Source organism: Pyxicephalus adspersus, chromosome 5 (assembly GCF_032062135.1).
Source record: "Pyxicephalus adspersus chromosome 5, UCB_Pads_2.0, whole genome shotgun sequence".
NCBI classification, from domain to species: Eukaryota; Metazoa; Chordata; class Amphibia; order Anura; family Pyxicephalidae; genus Pyxicephalus; species Pyxicephalus adspersus.
In genome coordinates, this window is record NC_092862.1 from 7,254,621 (window position 1) to 7,276,828 (window position 22,208).

Below are 22,208 nucleotides of genomic sequence, written 5' to 3' on the forward strand. Positions count from 1 at the left end.
ATTGAAGCATTTACATTTAATAAAAGACATAATTTTAACTATATAGTTGTGTCTGTGATCTCAGTTCCCCCAAATATCACAATTTATATATAACTAGAATACCTTTAAATAGAACAAAACAAAGCAGAGTTAGAGGCTGAGATTAGAGTCAGAGGAATGCAATGCAGTTATACAAGTGACAGAGACAGAGTCGATGGCTGCTTCCAGACAATATTCAGGATTAGAGATAAAATGTCATTTAAAAAATTAGCTTCACTGGTGATGTGCATGATTTATACTCAAATACTAGTTTTTTAGGTTTGAATCACTGCCCAATCCACTTTATTGACAATGTTATATTGAAAGTTGCAAAAAAAGTAATAGATATAATCCTACAGATTTTCAAAAGTATAGTTCTTAGATTAAAGCTGTTTCACTTGAAGTTTCTGGCTCTGCTCTTGCTTCCTGCATGCCAGCCAGTCAGAACCTGAAGATTAGAGAAATGGGTTATTTGCATAGACTTTCCATAATGCTGTACCTGAAATCAGCTCCCAGCTTGTTTCTGTAAATATAAAAAAACAAAGCAATGTAGAGCAAAGCAAACCAAAAACATGAAGCCTTTTGACTAGGAAATCAAACTTTAAAGCCATGAGATGTGAGTGTTCTGTGCTATATAAAGGGATGTATTTTTCAGAACACTGAGAAATATACTGAAATATAAACTAGGAGCTTTGCCATCAAACTATATTAGAAAAAAAAAATAAGTTTATGTATAGAATATTCCCATTTACCCATTACATATAATACCATATATTATATAATATTATATACATAACAAGTTAACATTTATATAGTCAATGCAAGTACAAATTTCCTGCTACCCTAGCACATAATAATTTCATAAACTGTTCAGCTAAAAACTGATACTGAAACATTTCATTTTGAACTGACATTTTTACAATATTTACAAGACATATTAATGCCACACCGATTGCTCTTCTGTAAGCCACAGCAAACGAATGCCTAGTTTTGGCTACTGTTCCTAAGATTAATGAGTCCTCCGGGAGCTCTTGTAATTTTTAATGGACTGTTTTTCCACCAGTGTTGGAAATTCATTTTTTTTTTCTTCCCCGGACAATTTATTGATGTTGGTGTAAAACTAAATATCAGAGTTACCAATTATGAACAAAGACCGGATAAGAAGGTAATAAGGCATTCACATGACAAACAGCAAGTTTAATAGATTCAAATTATTGGTCAGTGATGACATTTTCGATAGTTAACACAGTTGTTCTGTAATTAAATCCATGCAGAAGCTATTAGTGGATTTTCAGAAAGGCTGAGCTCAGGAAAAATATAGTACGAGTGAATCTCTTTATTGTCTTAATAGAAAATTCACATAACAATATGAGTTGGCAAAACATAAACTGGTCCTAAAGTTTCCAACTCCGAAAAACAAAACTTGAAGTGCTACTATTGAAAAAAAATACATATCTGATGGAGTCTATCACTAACATTATAACAAATCTAAATCCCAGAACCGGCATATATTATCTCTTCCCATTATAAGATTTGGTGGCTTCATTCATTTTCTTTCTTCAGGATGGATTTCTTCTTTATTTTCCAGATCCTTTGTTACCACTCCGGCCGCAGTACCTGTGTTTAGCATCTTGTAGCACCCCCAGAATCCCTTTATTCATAATAAATCCATCAATCTCAGCATCCCTGGCACACCATGCATAGCCGGAGGGGATTAGAGAGTACGTCCTGCAGCCATTGAGCCATTCCTGGTCATTTTTCTGTCCTATTATTGGTGGCTAGTCTTGCTTAGGCCTCTCTAGTTCTAGAATCTGGTTGCTGGACCCTCAGCGTTTTATTTGCTATTCTGCCCTCCATTCTTTCTTTTCTGCTATTTTGGGTATTTGACTTTGTCATGACCTTGCTTGTGATTGCTGTCTACCTTGAACTCAGTCCGTTACACAACCTTACCTTGATTGTCACTTGCCCTGACCACAGCCTGTTCTACTACTCTGCCTTGATTCACCACTGGGGGCCACGACCTTGTGACCTCCTTGCAGCAAAGTCAAGTGGCCATTAGGGTCACTGGCCCATCACTCCCTGGGGGATGCTCTGGTGAAGACAAGGCCACTTTTTTTTCCATTTTTTTTCAACCTTTTTGTTTTTTGTCACACTTCAAACTTTATTAGCAAAACAATAAATAACAATAATTCAAAAACTGTATACAGTTTTGACACAGTGAAATAAAGCAGAATCACATTTTGTCAGATAAATGATCACAACCAAAATCTCTGAATATGTTCAAATATACAACCTCTTCAATGAGCAGCATTTTAAAGATTCCTGCACAAAACAAGAAAAAAAAAGACAACTGTCATGAAAAGAATAACATACAGCAATAATGTTTACAATATATACTGATTCCTCTCTTTTATCCCTGAAAACTTTGGGTTAAGTGGTTACTTTGGAAAAATAGTTTGGTACATGGCAGTGCATTTAAAAACAATCAATGCATCCCAGGTCCTTTGGCATTTTGGGATAAAAACATTTGAGCGTGCACAATGGAATTTGTGAGAAATCTATGCAGTACCACTGGCCCTAAAAAATGTGTAGAGAGGAAAAGAATTGGAGTAAGGAATTTACACCCGACAATGTGTCACAGGACTCTAGGAGTTTGGTGTGCTATATCTAATTTGTAAATGCCACCAGGGTTGGGGGACAGCCAGGAATTTACCAAATTTGTGGCTGACCTTTCTGGCAGAAAAAATAAATGGTAACAATAAATTGTTGGTAAAAATAAACTCAATAATCTCATCTCCACTAGGCAGGGGAGTGAGTACAATATTTTAAACCTTATACAGTAAGCAAGCATTCTGTAAGTATATACGTACATAAGCAAATGGTAGTCTCAGGTAAATTATTAAATAAAGCAGCATCAAGAAGAAGAAATATAAACCTGTAACTTGCAATTCCAAAAGCAGCAGCAATCCAGGTACGGCTATTACACCATAGCACAGCATGTGCAGCTATACCTGCTCAGTGGCTGTCTGATGAAGCTCCTCAAACAGCCCTCTTCCTTAGCGTGTCCCTGTGCGGTAAACCCAGGGATCACCTTACTGCACTTAGGTCTTGGGCTTTCCACTGGAGGGGATGAGATGTCCATAGGGCGAGTCCTAGCAAGTTGGAAATCTTGATACCATTCAGGTATTGTCATTTCTGGGATTTTGGAGTGTTGTACAAAACATTGGAAGATCAGAGGGTACACATAATACCGCCACCTTCCTGTTTGATATGGCCCGGAGGCTGAATGGGAAGCGCCATTAATAGGGTATTAGGGTATTTTTTTCTGACAAAGCATTTGTAAAATAGGTTTCAAATCCCTACGATTTTTCAAAGTAATAATAATACCAGATAAATCCTTATACAAGGATACAGCAGGCACCTGAAACACGATGGTGTCATTCTGCCTTGCAGAAGCCATGATCTCCTCTTGGCAATCCACATATCATGTCCCCAGGGGGCTGGTGACCCGGGCGTCTGGGTTTGGGGGCCATGTTTACTTTGATAATGTCAATCACCTTGTCAGCAGACCAAGCAAGCAACTCCTTTAACAATCTGCTCACTGCATAAAGTAGTTGTTCTGGCAGAACTGATTCAGGCAGCCCTTTGATTCTTATATTATGTCTTCTACTCCGATAATCAAGGTCTTCGATCTGCCTATTGATTTTAATCAAATGTTCCCCATGTGATAAAACTGTCTGCTCAATTCTAGCAAAAGCTATCCCATAGGATTTACCCACTTTAGCTACCTTCTCTAACTTAGAAGTATTGTTTGAAAAGTTACCTTGGAGTTCAGAAATTGCTGTGTGAAGTGTGGCTTTGATGTCAGCAGTCATGCTGGTTAAATCTGCCCCCAGCACTGGTCTCTGTATTTCCTTCTCCTCCTCTGCTGTAGCTGCTGAGAGCTCTAAAGAGTCTCTGCTGGACTCGGCCTCCTGAGACTCTGGCGCCATATTGGATTCTGCCTTCCTCCTCTCTTCCTGCAATTGCCTATCCTTGTTTAGCAGGCACTTCTGCAACAACAAAAGTCACCCACCATACATGACCATCTAAGCCTACAAAAAGCACATGTTCAGAAGCATTGGCCATAGTTTGTAGGTACAATGAATTAGATGTACAATGAGATAGATAAATGAAAGTGCAAATTAGGACGGTGCTTCAAAAAATGGAAAAATAAAATAATTATTCACTTTAGGTTCATTACCAAGGACAAGAAGGCACTCTGCTTCTGGAAGAAATTAAGTTTAATCTCCGCATAAGAGAGCAGTAAGTTCTGTGAAAATGTGAAATAGGCTTTCTTAGGAAGTAGTTTCAGCAAGTTCTATAGATTGTGTTATAGAAAAGCTGGATGCTTTTTAAAAGCATGGTATATATATGGATATTAAAGTTTTAAAAAAAGATAACAGAGGCTGTTCATCCAAGGAAATATTCGATGCCTCACGGGATCAGAAAGGATTTTTTTTCCCCTGTTGCAACAAACAGAACCAGGCTTTATAAGGGTATTTTTGCCTTCCTCTGGATCAACTATATATAAAGGGTTTTACCTGGGTTATGTTTATTTCCGTAGTGGTTGAACTTGATCAACGTTACCGGATGGACTATTACAAATTTGCCTGAAAGAGTTCAGGCTAGTCTATTTTCTACCAGACTTGTAACCAATTTCCGTTCCAATCCCTGAATATAGCAAACTTTTTATTATTGCCTTCAAAATGGAGAAATGTGCCCTTCCAGACAAGATACTCAACAAGAGACTCAACAAAAGAAAAAATGCTGATATAACCCATCCTTACAATAGCGCCAGCTCAGTAAGTGAGGCATGCTTTAATACACAATTTCACCCGCATGCTAGATGTATCAAATTTAAACTTCAGTGATATTTCAGCTCTATTCCATTCGTACACTGACCTTTAATTTTTATTATTAACATGATGTTAAAAGTGTTTGATTTTATTACAAAACCCATGCATCGTTAACATTCCATTAGACCCATGATAACCAGCCGCAATGGTGTCACAGAAATTAATTATATTATCGAATCTGGGTGACATACGACTTCCATTGAAGGTAACGTGATATCTTGATTTTTTCCCCCAGTACTATATTATATTATTTTTCCAGTCCGTGAATTTGGATAGAAAAATATCCTACTGTATCTAGCAGTGAAAGAATCCACTTTATGATGTACTAAAATACCTGCTGTTTTTAATCAGAGTCCGTGGTTAAAATGCCAAGAATAAGAATAGCACATTGCTAGGTGTGATAGTTAATAAGTGAGAGGTTGATGGGCAAGGGCAACACCTAACACATATAAAAATGGAGTTAGATACAATTTTTTTATTTAATGAAATGAAAAAAGTTGAATCATGAATAAAAAAAAATTGGGGTAAAACTTATTATTTATCACAGAAGGAAATGGAAAAGAACCTCCAACACAGAAGGGGTTCTTGTGATCTTAAAATAAGTTGCTGAAATGGAAATAAGGAGCATTACATATGCATTCACCTCATTTGCACTTTCTCTAGGTTTTCCTAAAAATTGAAAAAAAAAAAACAACTCACTGAGGTTATATGCCAATTTAAAGTATCTTTATGTTTTAAAAATGAAGTATTTTGCATACTGTAAAATTATACTTTTGCATAATTTGCATACTTTTGCCCAGACACTAATCCCATAATCCCATTAGACAAGCCCCTGTTTGACCTTAGGGGGACAATTGCACTGCCTTAGAACTTGGTCGTACCTAAGGAATCCACATGGGATGACATGCATTTGCAGGAAACAAAGTCAAGTGTTTTTAGTGTTTTATCTTAGCACTGACATTGATTTAACTGGGATTTTATATCAATGAGGTACACAAAGTTGCACATAATGCTGAAGTGAAAGCATGATTGGCAATTGTTTTTTCAAATAAAAAAGGTCATATGTATTCACCTCCTTTGGCAAGAACCCCCATAAATGAGATCTGGTGCAACCATTTGCCCAATAAGTGTCATCATTGGTTGAAAAAAGCACACATGTTCAACCAATATGTAATTTTGTGTCAAATTTCACTTTTTCACTTTATCTCTACAAACAGCATCCTGAACACCAAGAGGTTATTACTACAGGTTCGGAGAAAGATCTGGATAAGGGTGAATCATAAAACAATTTCAATTTTTTAATAAACCCAAACCACCAGTAAAAAAGATCTGAGCTAAAGAAACTGTAAAAAAAAGTAGAGAGCAATAGTCTTACCATATCCAATCTTTTCCCTGGTATTGACCTACCAAGACTTGTTTTGGACTAGGTGGTGCCTGTCCTAGTAGAAAAGCAACATTTTGTTTCTTCGTGCCAAAGGTAACCCAATGGTGATAACTGGTGAAGGAATTCGAGAAGCAAAAGGAAAAGTTCAATAGGCATACATCCATTAAATGGACTACCATAAACAGAGATGTGGTCGGTACAGATTTATGTCCAATGAAAAAGAAGTGATCAGCACAGTAGGGAGGTCATTAAATTTCACTTCAAATCTGAAACCAGCAGTTAGATGAAGCAGCGACCTCCCACAATTCATAAATACAGTTATAAATATGGGAGTGTCCATACACAGGATGTAAGGATGACACTACTTTTAGAAGAAATTCAAGAAAAAGGTTGTGCCTAGGCTCAATTAACATTCCTATATGTTCTCCAGATAGCAAATGCTACTTTAGGCCTACGAATGTAACTAATATGGAACAATCTTTCATTTGCTTAAAGTGGTATGTCTCCCAAACCTTGGTGACCAGCTAAGGTGAACTTCAATCAAAGGAGCATACAAGAAGCTAAAGGTTTACTGAGTTGCATAGATTCAAAGCCAAGATGAGAGAAACTGTATATGGGAGAATACTCAGGAAAAGAAAATAACTGCTATAGGTTGTCCATTATTGCTAACCTCAAAAGAAGTGAGCATTGGAGATGGAATAATTTGAAAGTAGCAAAAATGGTGAAGTGGTGAAAAAATTTAGAAAATCATGTTGGCTGCAAATCAAAAATGGAAAGATACTTAAAAAGTATTATACAACCAACTGGTTTGTGTAACCATGCTCACTTTAACTCTAATGGCAACACAAAGGTTGGCAGAAATTAAACAGAACTAAGTGTAAATGGTACAGAAAGTTGGAAAAGAGGTGTAGAGAATCTACAAAGCAAGAATACTAGTTATACATTAGATCAGAGGCAGACAGGTTTATACTCAGGTATTGCTTCAGTGCAGTGAGTAAAATGCTTAAATAGTTTCCAAATATTTGAGAGTCAGCTTTGAAGCATTGCTATGATGGATTGTATCATTTAAGGTGTACCTAATAAGCAGGCCTAGTCAGTACACCGGAAGTGTGTCTACAAAGGGAAAGCTGGGGATTACTACAGCTGGAAATGTGTGATGCCATTGAACCCCAGACAGATAAGAAATGCACCAGTAGATGAAATAGTAAAGAATATAAGTATTCAAATCGCTCTGTATACTGGTCTATGCTAGCACGAAATTTTGCTTTTTGGCATTTCACATGAACATGCCAACAGAAGAAGATAACAGAGTTGTCAACTGAAAGACCTCATCAGGTTCTGCTTATTTTCATTCTTCAATGAACACGGTGAAGGACTGCCTTGGGTCTGCTGCACTGGTGTAGCTGCAGTGGAGGTTTGTTACTTTAGTGTTCTGCCTGGCATGGGTACTAGATCCCAAAACTAGGCAGCAGGTAGCCCAGTCACAAATATTTCTGCTTTGTATATTCTGTAGATGAGTCCAGCTTTACATCATTTTACACGTTGCTGATTTTCATAATGAGTTTTTCCAATCCCTTGAAAGACTCAACTCAATTTCTACTCGTTCTACAGTTTTTTATGAAGAACTTTATTAATTTAAACTGCCTTCAACAGGATGCTGAGCAATCACTGCTACCAACTACCGTAACTAACGCGTTTCCATATGGTGAATGAAGAGATGTATACATTAGTTAAATTAGTCACGTTGATTGTTATTTTACTTTGTAATTGTAAGTAATGCTTTTAATTTATCTTGCCATATGCTAAGCAAATTGAGATGAAATACCTTTTAAATGTTATGTTATATTCCTTTGATAAAGCTGAAGTTTAAACTCTTCTTGATTTGATAAACCATTAAGAGCTGTTGAAACTTTGGCATTCGAGACAGGAGATTCTTTGGCATCTGTTTTAAAATGCAACATACTTGATGGAAATCTTCATGCATGCTAAGTAATGGGTGAGTGTAACACTTGCAGGTACTTATCACATCTCAGAGATTGCAGCACTTCTGAAAATGACGTCATCTGCTTTCGTTTCAAGAAGAACAAAGCCATCCTTGTAACGACATCATTCAAGGCCAACATTTACATCCTGGACTGAGATTCTGGCTCATCCTGGTGTCTGGTCATTTCTTGGCTACATTTACAAATGCCTGATCCATATCTGCCCCTGTACTGCCTCTTACCTCTTCCTGTTGGGAAATACTGCCCTTAGCTTGCAGCAGATGCAGCATCACGTTATTTCAAGGATGACATTTCATAAATGGGGGAGCCTTTTCATATAGTACTATATATTGTGGCATGTAGCAATTTCATTTTGCAGGCTTGGAAAGCCTTTAAAAATCCACTTTAAGATTAGTTCAGTTGAACCCTAAAAGTCTTATGATTCTTGATTAAATTGGTTGAAGTGACAACTCAATATCTAACTATGTTTGGCCAGACTAAAGACCTTTGCTATGGTAAGACCAATCTGTGGAGAACAGTGCTCTAAAGAAGAAGGCTGCCATCAAGGTTTGTTTATTCCAATGGGTGTTATAGAAATGGGAAACATGGGGGAAAACTTGGTTTCATGATAAGAAGAGCTACCATGATAGTATGACTTGTTGCAGTGGACATTAATGTTTGAAGTGGAATCACTTGCCAAGATGGCAAGGACTTGAGCACACAGCATGGTATTCACATTATCTGTCATAGAACTAACCAATATTGGGATTTAGTAGGGTTTTTTTTTACCTTAATTCGAGTATCATCCTTGAAGGAAGTTGTCTGTGAGGACCTGATAATGGGCCTTTGGATTGCCAATGAGCTTGGTAACACCACCAGTTGGGTTGATATCTGCAATCCACATAGATATAAGTGAGCTAGTTTAGACTTCCTTTGGACCTCCTCCAAGTTATTGTGGATTCATTTTCTGCCCAGTAAACCCGTGGTCAGATTTTGCTTCAGTCATAGGTTGCTTTGAGAGTTTCCTTCACTTCCTGTATGATGGAAAGGTTGTTATGTCAGGACAAAAAGAGAAAGAACTCTCTAATGGCAACAGAAATCAAAGAATTTTACAAACATAATTATGGAATTATTAAAACCTCTATCAGCATTTTTTCTTACTTCTCTTCCTGTGTGGCAAAAGGTTGTCTTGCCAGATCAAGAAATGAAAGGAAATCTCTCAATCAGAACCTCATAGAGTAGTAAAACCTGCCACAAGCTCAAGCTTTTCCAATTTTGTCCAAAACTAAAAATAGTGTTTTTGTTATAGGTAAATTTTAACTTTCAGTTAATTGGAGAAAGACATTCACCATTAAAGTATGTAATATGGCTTTTTATTTATTGGGATGAATAAGTGTGATCAATCTTCCGCCAAATAATTAAGCGGATCTAAACTCAAGTTTTTACTTTACATAAAAAAGTAGACAACCCTTTAAAATTAAATTAAAAAATATTTTTTTTACATGTAAAGAACATTCAATAAAACATTAAAAAAGGGTAAAGCACCTTCCCCTTTCTTTCTTGATCGCCACGGCAGAGTCTCCTGGGATACCTACGTACAGAACCCCAATATAGCCAGAAGAAGGAAGGAAAAGGCTGATGATGGAGGGACTGGGACAAGAAAGAATTCCAGGACGACGCGGGACCCAATCTAGGAAAGCTCCATTGCGATTGAGGGATCTGTTGAATTAAACGTAAATGTGAAATATTTTTCAGTTTAGTTCCACTCCAATAAAAAGCCCAGAAAATGGAAATTCTTCTACAACTCGAGTTGTACTTTTATTAGAAATGTATAGAGAACTCAAGCAAGTTACACCAGGAGCTCATCAACACCTATTATGATTATTTTGTGATTCAGGAGTAAACTCTTAGCTGTGGGCCTAAAAGGATGAAAATATCAAAAGGGATCAAACTCAGGTGAAACAGAAAATTTATATTGGGGGAGGAAAATTGCATTTTAAACCCCTAATATTTTCAGTGCACTCCTTGCAGATTCTATTTATGTTACCATTGATTTGATCAAGTTCATAACAGTTGCAACCACTTAAAGAATTATTGGCCATCCATCCATGAAACAAAAACCATCAAGTCATTTGAAAGTAAAGGCAAATTAGCCCAAAGAAAATCTAAATCTATAAAATAGTAACCAACGATAGACAAAAAGAAGAACTTTGATCTTTAAGAAATGACTCGCTATGGTCATTTGCTCATGTTTCAAGCTCCGATGGATAGACACGGTTTCCATGTTTGCACAAATTTTTTCTGGTCGAGAAAAAGACAGAGAAAATGGGCAAATTCATTCTGGGTCACCTGTCCACAATAGGCGGTCATTTAGAGTTTGGACAAAACTAATAAATGTATCGGAGAAGATAGCAGCTATCTCGTGCAATTGACTCTCCCTCCATCAAATCTTTTTTAGTTGCATTCTGAGTTGTTCACTGCAGTGGAAATCATTTTAAAATGTTCCAGCATCTATAAAATCAAGTCTTTGTGTCAGAACAGCAGATGTTTCAATGGAAAAGAGAGAGAGAGAGATGTGTATATGTATTACTGGTGCTGTTTTCCCCTTTCTTGAATAATTTTGGCATACATTGTGCTAAAAAATCCAAACGAGGAACATTTAAACATGAAATTAAACTAAATGGGGGCTATGTGATGTATTCATAACAACACGTGCAGATGTATCTTTTCTTAGTACAACAGATTCTACTTTCAGCAACACAAAGAAGGTGTAATAAAACAGAAAGGGAAGAAGTGATTCAAATATTAAAGTGGCACCGCAACTATTAAAGAAGTTCTGCAATGAAAATTTGCAAGCAGGCAGGATTTTTATCATCATTTGTCCCTTTTGCAAAAAAACATATATGCCTGTTCGACATCTTTTTTTTGACAAAGAAATAAGTAAAAAACAAGTTAACAAGCCGTGGCTGATATATTTGTCTTAATATAGTTTCTTTGCAAAGTGCTGGCTATAATTCCATGGGGACAGGTGAGTATAACAGGGTTTAGTTCCGCTTTACCTTTTCATCTGAAAATAAAGTATAACATACAGTAGATGTATACAATTTGACTCAAAGTTTGAAAAAGCCTTTATCAGCTTGTTCGATATCTAATTTCAAAACCATTATTAAGGAGTTATCCTCTATTTGTGGTTTTAAAAATCCTCACTCTTTCTGAAAGGGTTTTCCCAAGATTTTAAGGTTTGTCTGGAAATTTTCGCCCATACCAGTGGGGGCGTAACAGTCATTTTGGAACAGAAAAAGGACTTTCCTAAACCATTCTACAAGATTAGAGGCCAGCATTTGTCTAAAGCAGTGTTCTTGACATATTTTACATGAAGGAACCCTTGAATTAACCTTCAGGTCTTTAGGTAACCCCTTCTATAATTACTATATTTACAGCTCACAGTATATTAGTATGGGGGTCAGTGGGAAGAATTCCTCTTACATTGCTGGCCATTGGGAAGAATGTGACCCTTACAGATAGCCAAATTGAATATTGGTGTCAGTTAAGCTGACCTGAGAGTCACAAATTGCTCATTGCTGAAGGAACCTCTAGGAACCTCTGGTTGAGAAACACTAAAGTGTTTTTGTACGTTGCACCATTACTAACATTCTTTGTTGGAACCACCTGAGGAATGTATCTTGGGGTTTGTCCACATACCTCTTGTCATAAAATGCACATTAACCATATCTCACCAACAGGCATAGAATTAAAAACACATGTTTTACTAGAATGAGCAACTTATGACATTTCTTTTATAGCCTTTTGTTCCTTTATTGTTCATACATCACAGGCATCAAAAGAGAGGGGGAACTTACCCAGTGGGGTCACAAGCAGAAAATAAAGCTTAACAAAAACTTTAACTCTTTTTCACTCTATAGAAAAAAATGCCAGCAAGAAAGTCTGTTAAAAAAACATTATACATTTACATATACATATACTTTTTGTAGCATAGTATCAGGGCTGTATGTGCAGAAAATCTCTTATGAGTTTATTAAGCAAAAATCATTTACATAAAAAGTATAGCGTTCCTTTAAAACAGAGATAAACCATGGTATAATCACCTGTCCCTGTTGCATTGCGGGGGGCCCGCCATCTTTTTCCTTCTTCTCTTCCGATCTTTGACCATCTTGATTGGCCAGGTTTGGATAAAGTTATTCCCACACACCCATTCAGTCCCAGCATCCGAAGGGTAAGGTGGGATTGCTGGGTATGCAAGCATGTGCAGCTCAGCGATCTTGACAGTTCCAGGGGGCAATCAGTGGAACTTTAATTGCCCACTAACACCTAGAGCCCATTTATAAAGCAATATATCTGACATTTATTAATATATTCCCTAGTGGAGAATCAATTACTGCCACATGACCTGGAAGATTCTCCACCAGAAAATGTATTAGTCATTGTCAGCTTTATAAATCAGCACTTATGCTAACAAATTTTTGTGTTTTTTCCCCCAAAAAATGATATAACACTTGACGATTTTATCTAGAACAAACAAAGTACATTGTAGGACCCTATGGGGAGTCTTTTGTCATCTGCTTTCTAAACGTAAGAAGCCAGGGGCACAGATTCATCAGCAGGCACCCGGCCAAGCGCTGAGTGCTTCTCCAATTACATATACCTCTGACTTGGAATTTTAAAAATATTGACATCTCAACGCCTGAGCCTGACAACCAATATATGGAGCAGCAAATGGAAATTTTATAGAAGAAGACAGCATAGTTTACGAAACTGGCACATGTGATGAGTTCCTTAAAGTCCACCACCGCTAATGTCACTGGTCTGTCATGGAGAGGATAATGAAAGTGCAATAGAAGAAGCTCCGACAATATATGTCAAATTAATATACTTTAAAAATAGCCAGAAAAGCAAGATCTCAGCCATGACTTCACAACAGAGCTCGTTAGAATGCCAAGATAAGTAGATGTGAATTTATTCGCTCCAGACCAGCTTTAAATATTTTAGTCACTTTATTTCCTAGAGAAAAGAAGGAGGTGGAGTGTTATAGAATAGGATATTATTGCAGATGTACAAAGAGTTTTCTCATTCCTAAAAGTAGAGACAGGGTATATATGTATTGAGATAGAAAATGGGAAATGTTGCCCAAATGGAGAGCAGTCATGTGGGGAGTCACCCGGCCAACAGAAACTGCTCAGAGAGCCTAAATAAAAGTTTCACCATATACGCCAGTTTATAATTTATTTTCATAAAAAAATAACTTTTAAATTTTAATCTGCACTTGCTATTTTTTTTAAATGTTAAAAAAAATGCAATGCCATGAAGAAATTTTGAGGCATTGTGCATCCTATTAGTCTATAGCAAGCCAACAAAATATAATTTCTTGCTTTTATGATTGTATCACTGGTTTTCTAAGTAGTGTGGTTATCATTGTTTAGTTTTTTTGTTTTTGTTTGCTAAGGTTGTAAACAGTAACATACCTGCTTGCTGGAAATCTATGAGGGAAAAACAATACCTGCCATGTACCTGGTAAGCAATGGGAGACATATTGCTTATATACAACGCAAGCAGAGATACTGCCCCAAACAAAATCCCACCACTGGTATCACAGCCCACTGCACACATTTATTTTTATTGTATTTATTTGTATAGCACCAACATAATACGTAGCGGTTTACTAAGTACATAGTCATATCACTAACTGTCCTTCAAAGGAGCTTGCAATCTAATGACCCTACCATAATCACATGTCAAAAAGACAGTCTATAGCCATTTTTAAAAGGAAGCTAATTACCCTCCTGGGCGGTTCATTTCTGTCTAAATTTATATGTCTAAAAGTGGTACATTGTTTTCATGAAAATTTATTTTACAGTATAATATAATAGTATGAGTATAATAAAGTTTGAAACACAAAATCATGTCAAAATAATAAAATAAATAAATTAAAAAGAAAAAAAAAAAAACTTTGACATAGTTTTGTGTTTCAAACTTTATTAAACTCATAATAATATATTATACTGTAAAATAAATTTTCATGAAAACAATGTACCACTTTTAGACATATAAACGCAGTGTATTGCATTCAATGCAGTTATTTTGTATTGAATGCAATACAAAATAATTTGAAATTCCTGTCACGCCGGTTGTACACGCCAGTCACCAGGAACTCCCGGGGGAACGACAGAGCACTCACCGGGGGATAGATCTAGGAAGGGGACACGGCCGGAGGATGGCAGGACCCTGGAGGATGCCAATGGGGCCAGGTAAGTGTGGCTTGGGGTTACCTCTTTCAGCTGTTTTTTTTTTTATCTCGAATCACACTCGGGCTTACCGCTTGGTAGGTTAACCTAACTGCACATTTTTGGGATGAGGGAGGAAAATGATGCAAACACAGGGAGAACATGAAAACTTCATGCAGATTGTGTCCTGGCTGAGATTCAAACCTGGAACCTACCGCTGCAAAGGCAAGAGTGCTAGCCCATGTTAGCAACTTTCTATTGTACATGATGGGTAGTGTTTATGTTAACATTTTGGTTAGTACAGACCCTACTAATACAGTTATAAAAAAAGTAAAAAATTCACCAGCACAAATGTTAGTTTCACACAAATGGTAAAGTTGACTATATACCCATCATTGTGGTGAACCAGATATCATCCCTAGTCTGCAGTAAGATACAAGTAAAGACATCCCCTAGATTAAGGATCTACTAAATGGGTTTGTTGTATCTGAATTTACTCAGCAGAGAAAATACTCTACAAGAACATTAGATCCATGATTAAAATGTTTCATTTGTGTTCCATAGACTTTAGTAGTGTTTAACTTGACTATCATGTTTAGTGTTCTTCAAGGAATGCTAGGCCAACCCTTTAAGAACTGAATGTGCTAACCAAACTTTACTAAATATTAAAAAAAGAGATCTCAGATGCAGACGCTTCCCAATCTATGCTGCTCCAACAGCTTAAGAGCATTAATAGCATTGACTTAGAATTGGTGCCCACTGATCTACTACCTACGAAAGGATGCAAACCTCTACAATACTGGACATACTCACAATATTGTAGTCATTTTTTTATTTTTTTTGTCACAGCAATATTATACAGAGCATATTTTCTTTTAGTCAGCTGTTACCAGAACAAGCTTTCCTATTAGAATATTTTAGATTTCCTATCACTTCTACTATTATTACTTGGAAATGTTATAAGGGTGAGGATTTCCGGGCAACATTACAAACAAACATATCATTTAAATACCATCTTTGAGATGCCCTAACTTTGCATATTGTGTTTTTTTTTTTGTTTATAAAAACGCAAAGTGTAGTCCCTCTCCCCCCTGCCTGTCCATTACCAGAATAGGTCACATGCCTTCCCTCAACATTGGGTTCCCAAAATTGAGGGACAGGGTATTTTCTCCCCAAAAAGAATGTTGGGGTTTGTTGGAGTGGAATCTACAAGCCCTTTTAACTAGAGAAAGACCAAATATCCCGTGTCTTCCTCTGTATCCCTTTTCTATTTCCATATAGAGTTTTAAAAAGCCACAGTTCCTGCACAGCGCGTGTTCGTGCACATTGTGCGTTCTTGATTATAAATCCATGAAACAACATACTTTATTGAAATCCCTAGAAGTAGATCCATTGTCAATCAGATTGTCCAGTGATGCAAATCCATAGTCATGCACGATGACCCATTACCCTTTACAGACCCACCAATGAATGACAGAACTCCTGAACTCCAGTAAAAGTCAATATGTAAATAACCAGATTGATCAGCTTTTGCAATGATCACTGGATGACATAACTAATGTAATAGGAAGACAACCATTATAGCAGAATTAAAAGGCACCATGAAAATAATTCTACCAGAATGAGCGTTATATAGTTTGGACCATGTTCACATTAAAAAAAGCACAATAGAAATAACTACAAAAAATAATATATATCAAGTTAGAAGAAAGAGAAATTAGAGTGAGAAATCAAAGATTTGTCATTTTCCAATAAGCGGGCATATTAAGGTGGTCGGTGACCAAGTTATATCACCTTATTACAGCACAAAAAAGTAAGGGCCATGGCGGAGCTATGCTGCCTGGTAGGAGTGCCAGACCACAATAATGGCTCAACAGAATTACCAATCCTTTTAGCAGGTAAAAAGTTCTCTTACACGTGTCCTGTGTATTTAAGTGTTTGTCTCAATTTCTGTTTTAAGATAAGCGGTAATATCAGAGGATAAAACAAAACAACCTTTGAGAATAGCAATACCAAAAGTACCCTGGAAAATGACAGAAATGCATCGCTTCTCCTTTAAACACTTACAAAAGCACTTGAGATTGACACTGATTTGTAGTTTTGCTGAATGCTTGCAAACTGAGCGTTTTGGAAACCATTTTGATAAATGATACATCCCTCCACGATGGGTCTGCAGCGCAGCAATGTCACGTCTAAGTGCCTCTAAATTACCCTGAACTATTAAGAAGTCATTTGTGCTCTGGCTATGTTTTTTCTTATTCCCAAAATTGTGAGCACTTAAAATGTATACCTTGTCTAAAACCATAATGAAAACATTATTCTTTTTTCCTCTATAGAAAGCTAAAAACACCCTGGAAAATACTGAGCACGAAATACATCACAAATATTGGACTATCATCTTCTTCCATTTGGAGATATTGTTGGCAGAGATTCTTGCTAAAAATACAGAAGAGATTCAAAGCTATAAAAGTCACCTTCTCCATGTAATGATCATGTATGCATTGTTATACAGAGGAATGAATACAATCATTGGATATGGAATGCAACGAGTGTGGATGGGTGCTTAGTTTTATGGAAAGTGGAATTAAAGTTGGTTTGATAAAAAATGCTAATTGGCAGGCTTTTTTTTTTTTTTACAAATATATCTTCATTTAGGATGTTGTGATATGTACAAATAAGAATACACAATAAAAATCATAAACAGTAATTAGAATACAGAGCACGTATATATATATATATATAATAGCAGATTCGGGTGATTCAAACAAAAAGCTCAAGTTGACACAAAAATTAGTTGTTGGAGATTATTGAGTCCAACGGTGTCGAAGGGTCAAGGGGCTTTTTTAAGAAAAGAAGAGATATTATGTGACTCTCAGGTCTAATAACTTTTTTTTCTGGAAGGTTCAGTTCTTTTGTATGTGGCTCACATACATGTGTGTTCTATTTTGCATTGAGTGCAGTGGGCAAAGGTGTCCCATTCATAAAATAGACTGACTACCACAGGGCTGCACACAAAAAAGAAGAGCATGTTTTTTCTTAATTTACATTCTTATAGCAATGCGCGATATATGCATGATATATGTGGTACCATGTTCTGCCTGAGATGCACCACAGGTCAGCTGATAGGGTACCATTTTTATTAAATGGCATAACAGGGCAATTGCTTTTGCCCCAAGTATTACAGTACCAACCTGCACAAGTGTGAACTATGCACTAGTAGTTACAGTTGCATGTGCTGGAGTTATGTAACCCAGCTAATGAAGAAGGTTGAACACTCGGAACCCAGAGGTGAACAGTGTAATGGGGTTCCAACAACAGAGTAGGAGTCAAACATGGCAGTGCCGTAGGGGTCCTTTTGGTTGGTAAGCATGCTATTACCTTCAAATACTCCTCACATTATGGCAAGATTTCTCCCTGAGAGCCTAAAATTATGCTCTGGTAGTTTAGTTCCACTACACAGTTGAAGGTTTATCTTCTGATGTTCTGCCATACTTAAACCCAACCCTATACAAAACCATGCAAATTAGATTTTTTATATTAAACCTTTCGTTTTTCATTGCACACATTGTTTTGGAGCCAGCAATGATTATTGTATCTCAGAATAAGCATTATTGGGTCTCAAAAATGCAATGTAGGGAGATCACCAATGGTAGAAGGGCCTACAAATAGCTTCCTATATGTATGGAACAACTCTTTGTTATTCCTATATGTTCTGATGGGCCTTCATGATTGAGAAAACTGAAATGCATTTAATAACAGGAGGGGAGAACAGACAGTTATTCTGGGAAAGAATGGGCTGGATTAACCTTACTAGACATTTTTAACATGGGGGAACCTTTTAAATACCCTTCAGGTCTTCAGGGAACCCCCGATATAATTGCTGTATCTACAGATCACAGTATGGTGGTAAGTGGGAAGAATGGCTCTTACATTGGTAGCCAATGGGAAGAATGTCATCCTTACAGATTGACAAAAAGATCTTTGGTGTCAGTTAAGCTGACCTGAGAGGTACAAATTGCTCATTGATCAAGGAAGGACTAGCAACCTCTGCAGGATCCCTGGTAGAGAAACCCTAGGTTAGATGATGCTGGACATACCCCATGCAAACTAGGCTGATTTGCTGCAGTGCCTACTGCATCCTGTTAGAAGCTCAAATTGTGCTGGAGTAAGCAATTTCAGTCCAGGAGAGGAGCCTGAAAAATTGATGGGAAAGCTGGAGGGCAGATTTAAGTTAAAGGCGAACGCTATGTTTGAAACTGCGGGGCAGCAGTACCTAAAAATGTATATTTCTAATAGATGTGCACTGCAACCTTTTCCTATAAAAAGAAAGTAATCGCAATTAGCATCTCCTCCCCCGACTCAATCTGACTATGATTAATGGGATTTGGGCTTTCCGTAAATAGTCCTAGAGAGCTGGACTTTAAAGGTATGAGATGAATGATTTTCTTATATTCTGTTGCTTGCAGGAAGTGTGAACGAGGATCTTAAACCAGCATGCCTCCAGATAACCCGAAGCACAGAACTAAGGGATGAAAAGCAGATCTGGCAAGTGAGAAAATGAAGGTGGGAGGCCAGACAGCAGTTAATTGAACTGATCAGACAGGAAACACAGTGCTGTAAATAGGAAGCGTGTGCTGTGAAAAATATATTAGCTGAAATAATTGACGTGTTTCGGAAAATACTAATTTCTTGGCTATAAGGCTTGTACGGTGGATTTATTACCTTCTAACCTAATCAACATCACAAAGCAGAATGAAAAATAAGATAAATCAAAGGTATGATTTTCCCCAGGTCTGGCAAATTCTGTCTATAATATGGCACTCCCAAACTGACCAACAAACTCAAAAAACTATTATGCCAGGACAATAGTAAATTATGGTTAGACTTTAGGGCTACTCTGCCGGCTAAGTATTTCCATAAAGGAAGTTTACTATAGTTTTTTTCCTAAATTTGATAAATTAAGTATGATTGCAACAGGGAAATTATGCAGATTGGCAACCTACCCTATGCTCGGCCTACAGCAGTTTGATATTCATAATAACTATGGTTGCTTTGTGCCTATGGTTCTAGCATATCAAAATGCCACCCTAATGGCTATTCTAAGTCTTTTGCCCATGGTTGACTCTTTTTAATACATCCATACATATTATGAAATTAAGGCTCTTATCGATTTCATTTTACTTTGGGTGACTTAAAAAAAAGCCTTAGAATTGTACATATTTTGAAACAGTATTCTGTTCTCTGCCAGCACAAAATGTTTTCTTTTAAAATTTCCTTGCATAAAGCAGTAGAACCTCATTCTGATTCCTTTTGAATTACCAAAAAGGACACCTGATTTTTCTGTAAGCTATATTTGAGTTGTTTTTGTCATAGAAACTGGCCATTAATCGGCTGAGGCTGTCCTCATTTTTGCTAATGTAATGTAATGTCTCAATTAAATTTAAAGATCACAGATAGTACAATAGTGTGAAAGTGGCAAGTGGCAGGACCATTTTTATGAGAAGAACTAGAGACACAGGATGCAGGCAGATGTTTTAGTACAACAATAAAATATATAACGCATGATACAGTAGTGTAAAACTAACCAGCAGCAGGTCTGCATTAAATGAACACTTCCTATTTACTGTCTTCAATGAGGGCCATTTCTGAATGGACCAGAATTTATAATCAGCATGAGAGGATAGAGAGAACCAACCAGCATAGGCACTTTGATGGATCTGCTGCTCCTTTAAGAGTAAACGGTCGTTCAATAGGATCTAAATTGTGGAGTTAGGTGTACAAGGTGTACAAGGTTTGGAAATGTTTGACCTTCAGGGGTGGGTTGGAGGGGTTTGAGGGTTTGGCCTGATGATATTTTGTATGACTGAGCACCACTCACATGTTAAGTGTAATGTTGGACAATGTTAAGTTTGTCCTTGAAATGTAGACTAGTAAGTACGTTTATTCAACTGTACAAAAAAAGAATTATTTTTGTTCTTAAAAAAAAGCATTTCATTTTTGGTTGCATTGTGAAATACAGTTTTTTTACCATGACTTTTAGTCTCTTTGAAATATGTCATCAGTATTGGAAAATCATTTAAAAACACAGCACACGCAAGTCACAAAACATTTAAAATTTAAGTTTGCGAGCCACAGTGACAAGAAAAGTATTTCTTTGTAGAATCTATCGCCTTTTGGATATAGATTGTTAAATTTTATATGTGAAGTACAAGACTAGAACAGTGTGAAAATTGAAAAAAAAAAGGAAAAAAGATGGACGAGCAGAAAAACATTGTGAAAAATATATTGCCTGTCTGAGTTCTACAGTTATCTCACATAAAATAGGTAAGTTATATCCCAGAAATAAATAAATAAAAGGAATGTGACGCTGATCCTTGTTTAGGAAAACATCTTCAACTGTGGACTGGAACTCAGTATTAGATACAACTGAAAGATTTGAATTAATAAACCATGAAACAAAATGAAGAATGGAGAGAGTTGTATAAATGTAGGGTTGTCCCAATCCTGGTAGTTTGAAGGGGCCCAAAGGGGAGGTCTTGCATGCTCCAATGTTTATGAACACCTGACCTTCCCATCTACAGTACATAAGTCTGTTGGACATACCATTCCGAAACAATGAATATGAATATGGAATAAACAATTGATATAATATGTACCCCCTTTGCTGTTATAAGAGCTTCTATCCTTCTGTGAAGGCTTTCCACAAGAATTTGTGCCCTATCAGTCAAAAGAGAATTTATGCAGTTAGGTGCTAAGGCTTGATGAGAAGACCTGGCTCACCATTAATTTAATTTAATTCATCCCAAAGGTGCTCAGTAGGCTTGAGGTTTGGAGATCTATGCAAGCCACTCAAGTTCCTTATTAATAGATTTGACCATGCCTTCATGGACCTGGGTCAAAAAAAGAATATGAAAAAAAATGGCCGTAGACTTTATGGGACAAACAACTAAAGTTGGGACAGATTGTGAGTACCACTGAGTTAATGACATCTCTGTCTCCAAAGCTCTGCATACTATGATGGCACAATATACACATACAGTATATATAGGGTGGGGGCCGTAAAGGAGGGATAGGGTTGTAGGCACAGTGAAGTGGTCCAGGGGGCAGAACTCCATGTAGGGTTTTTAGTACTTTGTTGACTGCCAAATATAAGTAAACCTAAGGCATTATGACCATTATATGGCATTAAAGCTACCGCAATGCCACAGTTTGTTCACTTGCTATATAGCCTACCTTCATGGAGTGGAAGAGCACTCTACAGTCCGGTGTTGGCTGCATGTAAGGGGTGTGACAAAAAGTTATGTCCACTTTTTGACAATTTTACTATACCTCCATCACATAGGTTGATTTGTGTAATGCATTTTCCCAAACTCTTCCAAAGGTAATTTCTTTTAGAAAACTCTGTAGATGGGCTTTGGACGCCAAATGCAGCTTGTTTTTGTTTATTATTTTACATCAATTTGAGATGCTTCAAGAATAGAAATAACTGGTGCATTTGACCTGACAACCTTCTGAACTGCATTCAACCTGCTTTAGATTGCTTTTGCATTCTCATAGATGAGAATGGGCAGAGTACCCATTCTGTTGCAAACTAAAGCCATCCGCACTTACCTTTATGGCTTGTTATCATCATGTTCTACAAGACTTAATATTTTGGTCTAGGTACTACAAATATTTTCGGTTTCTC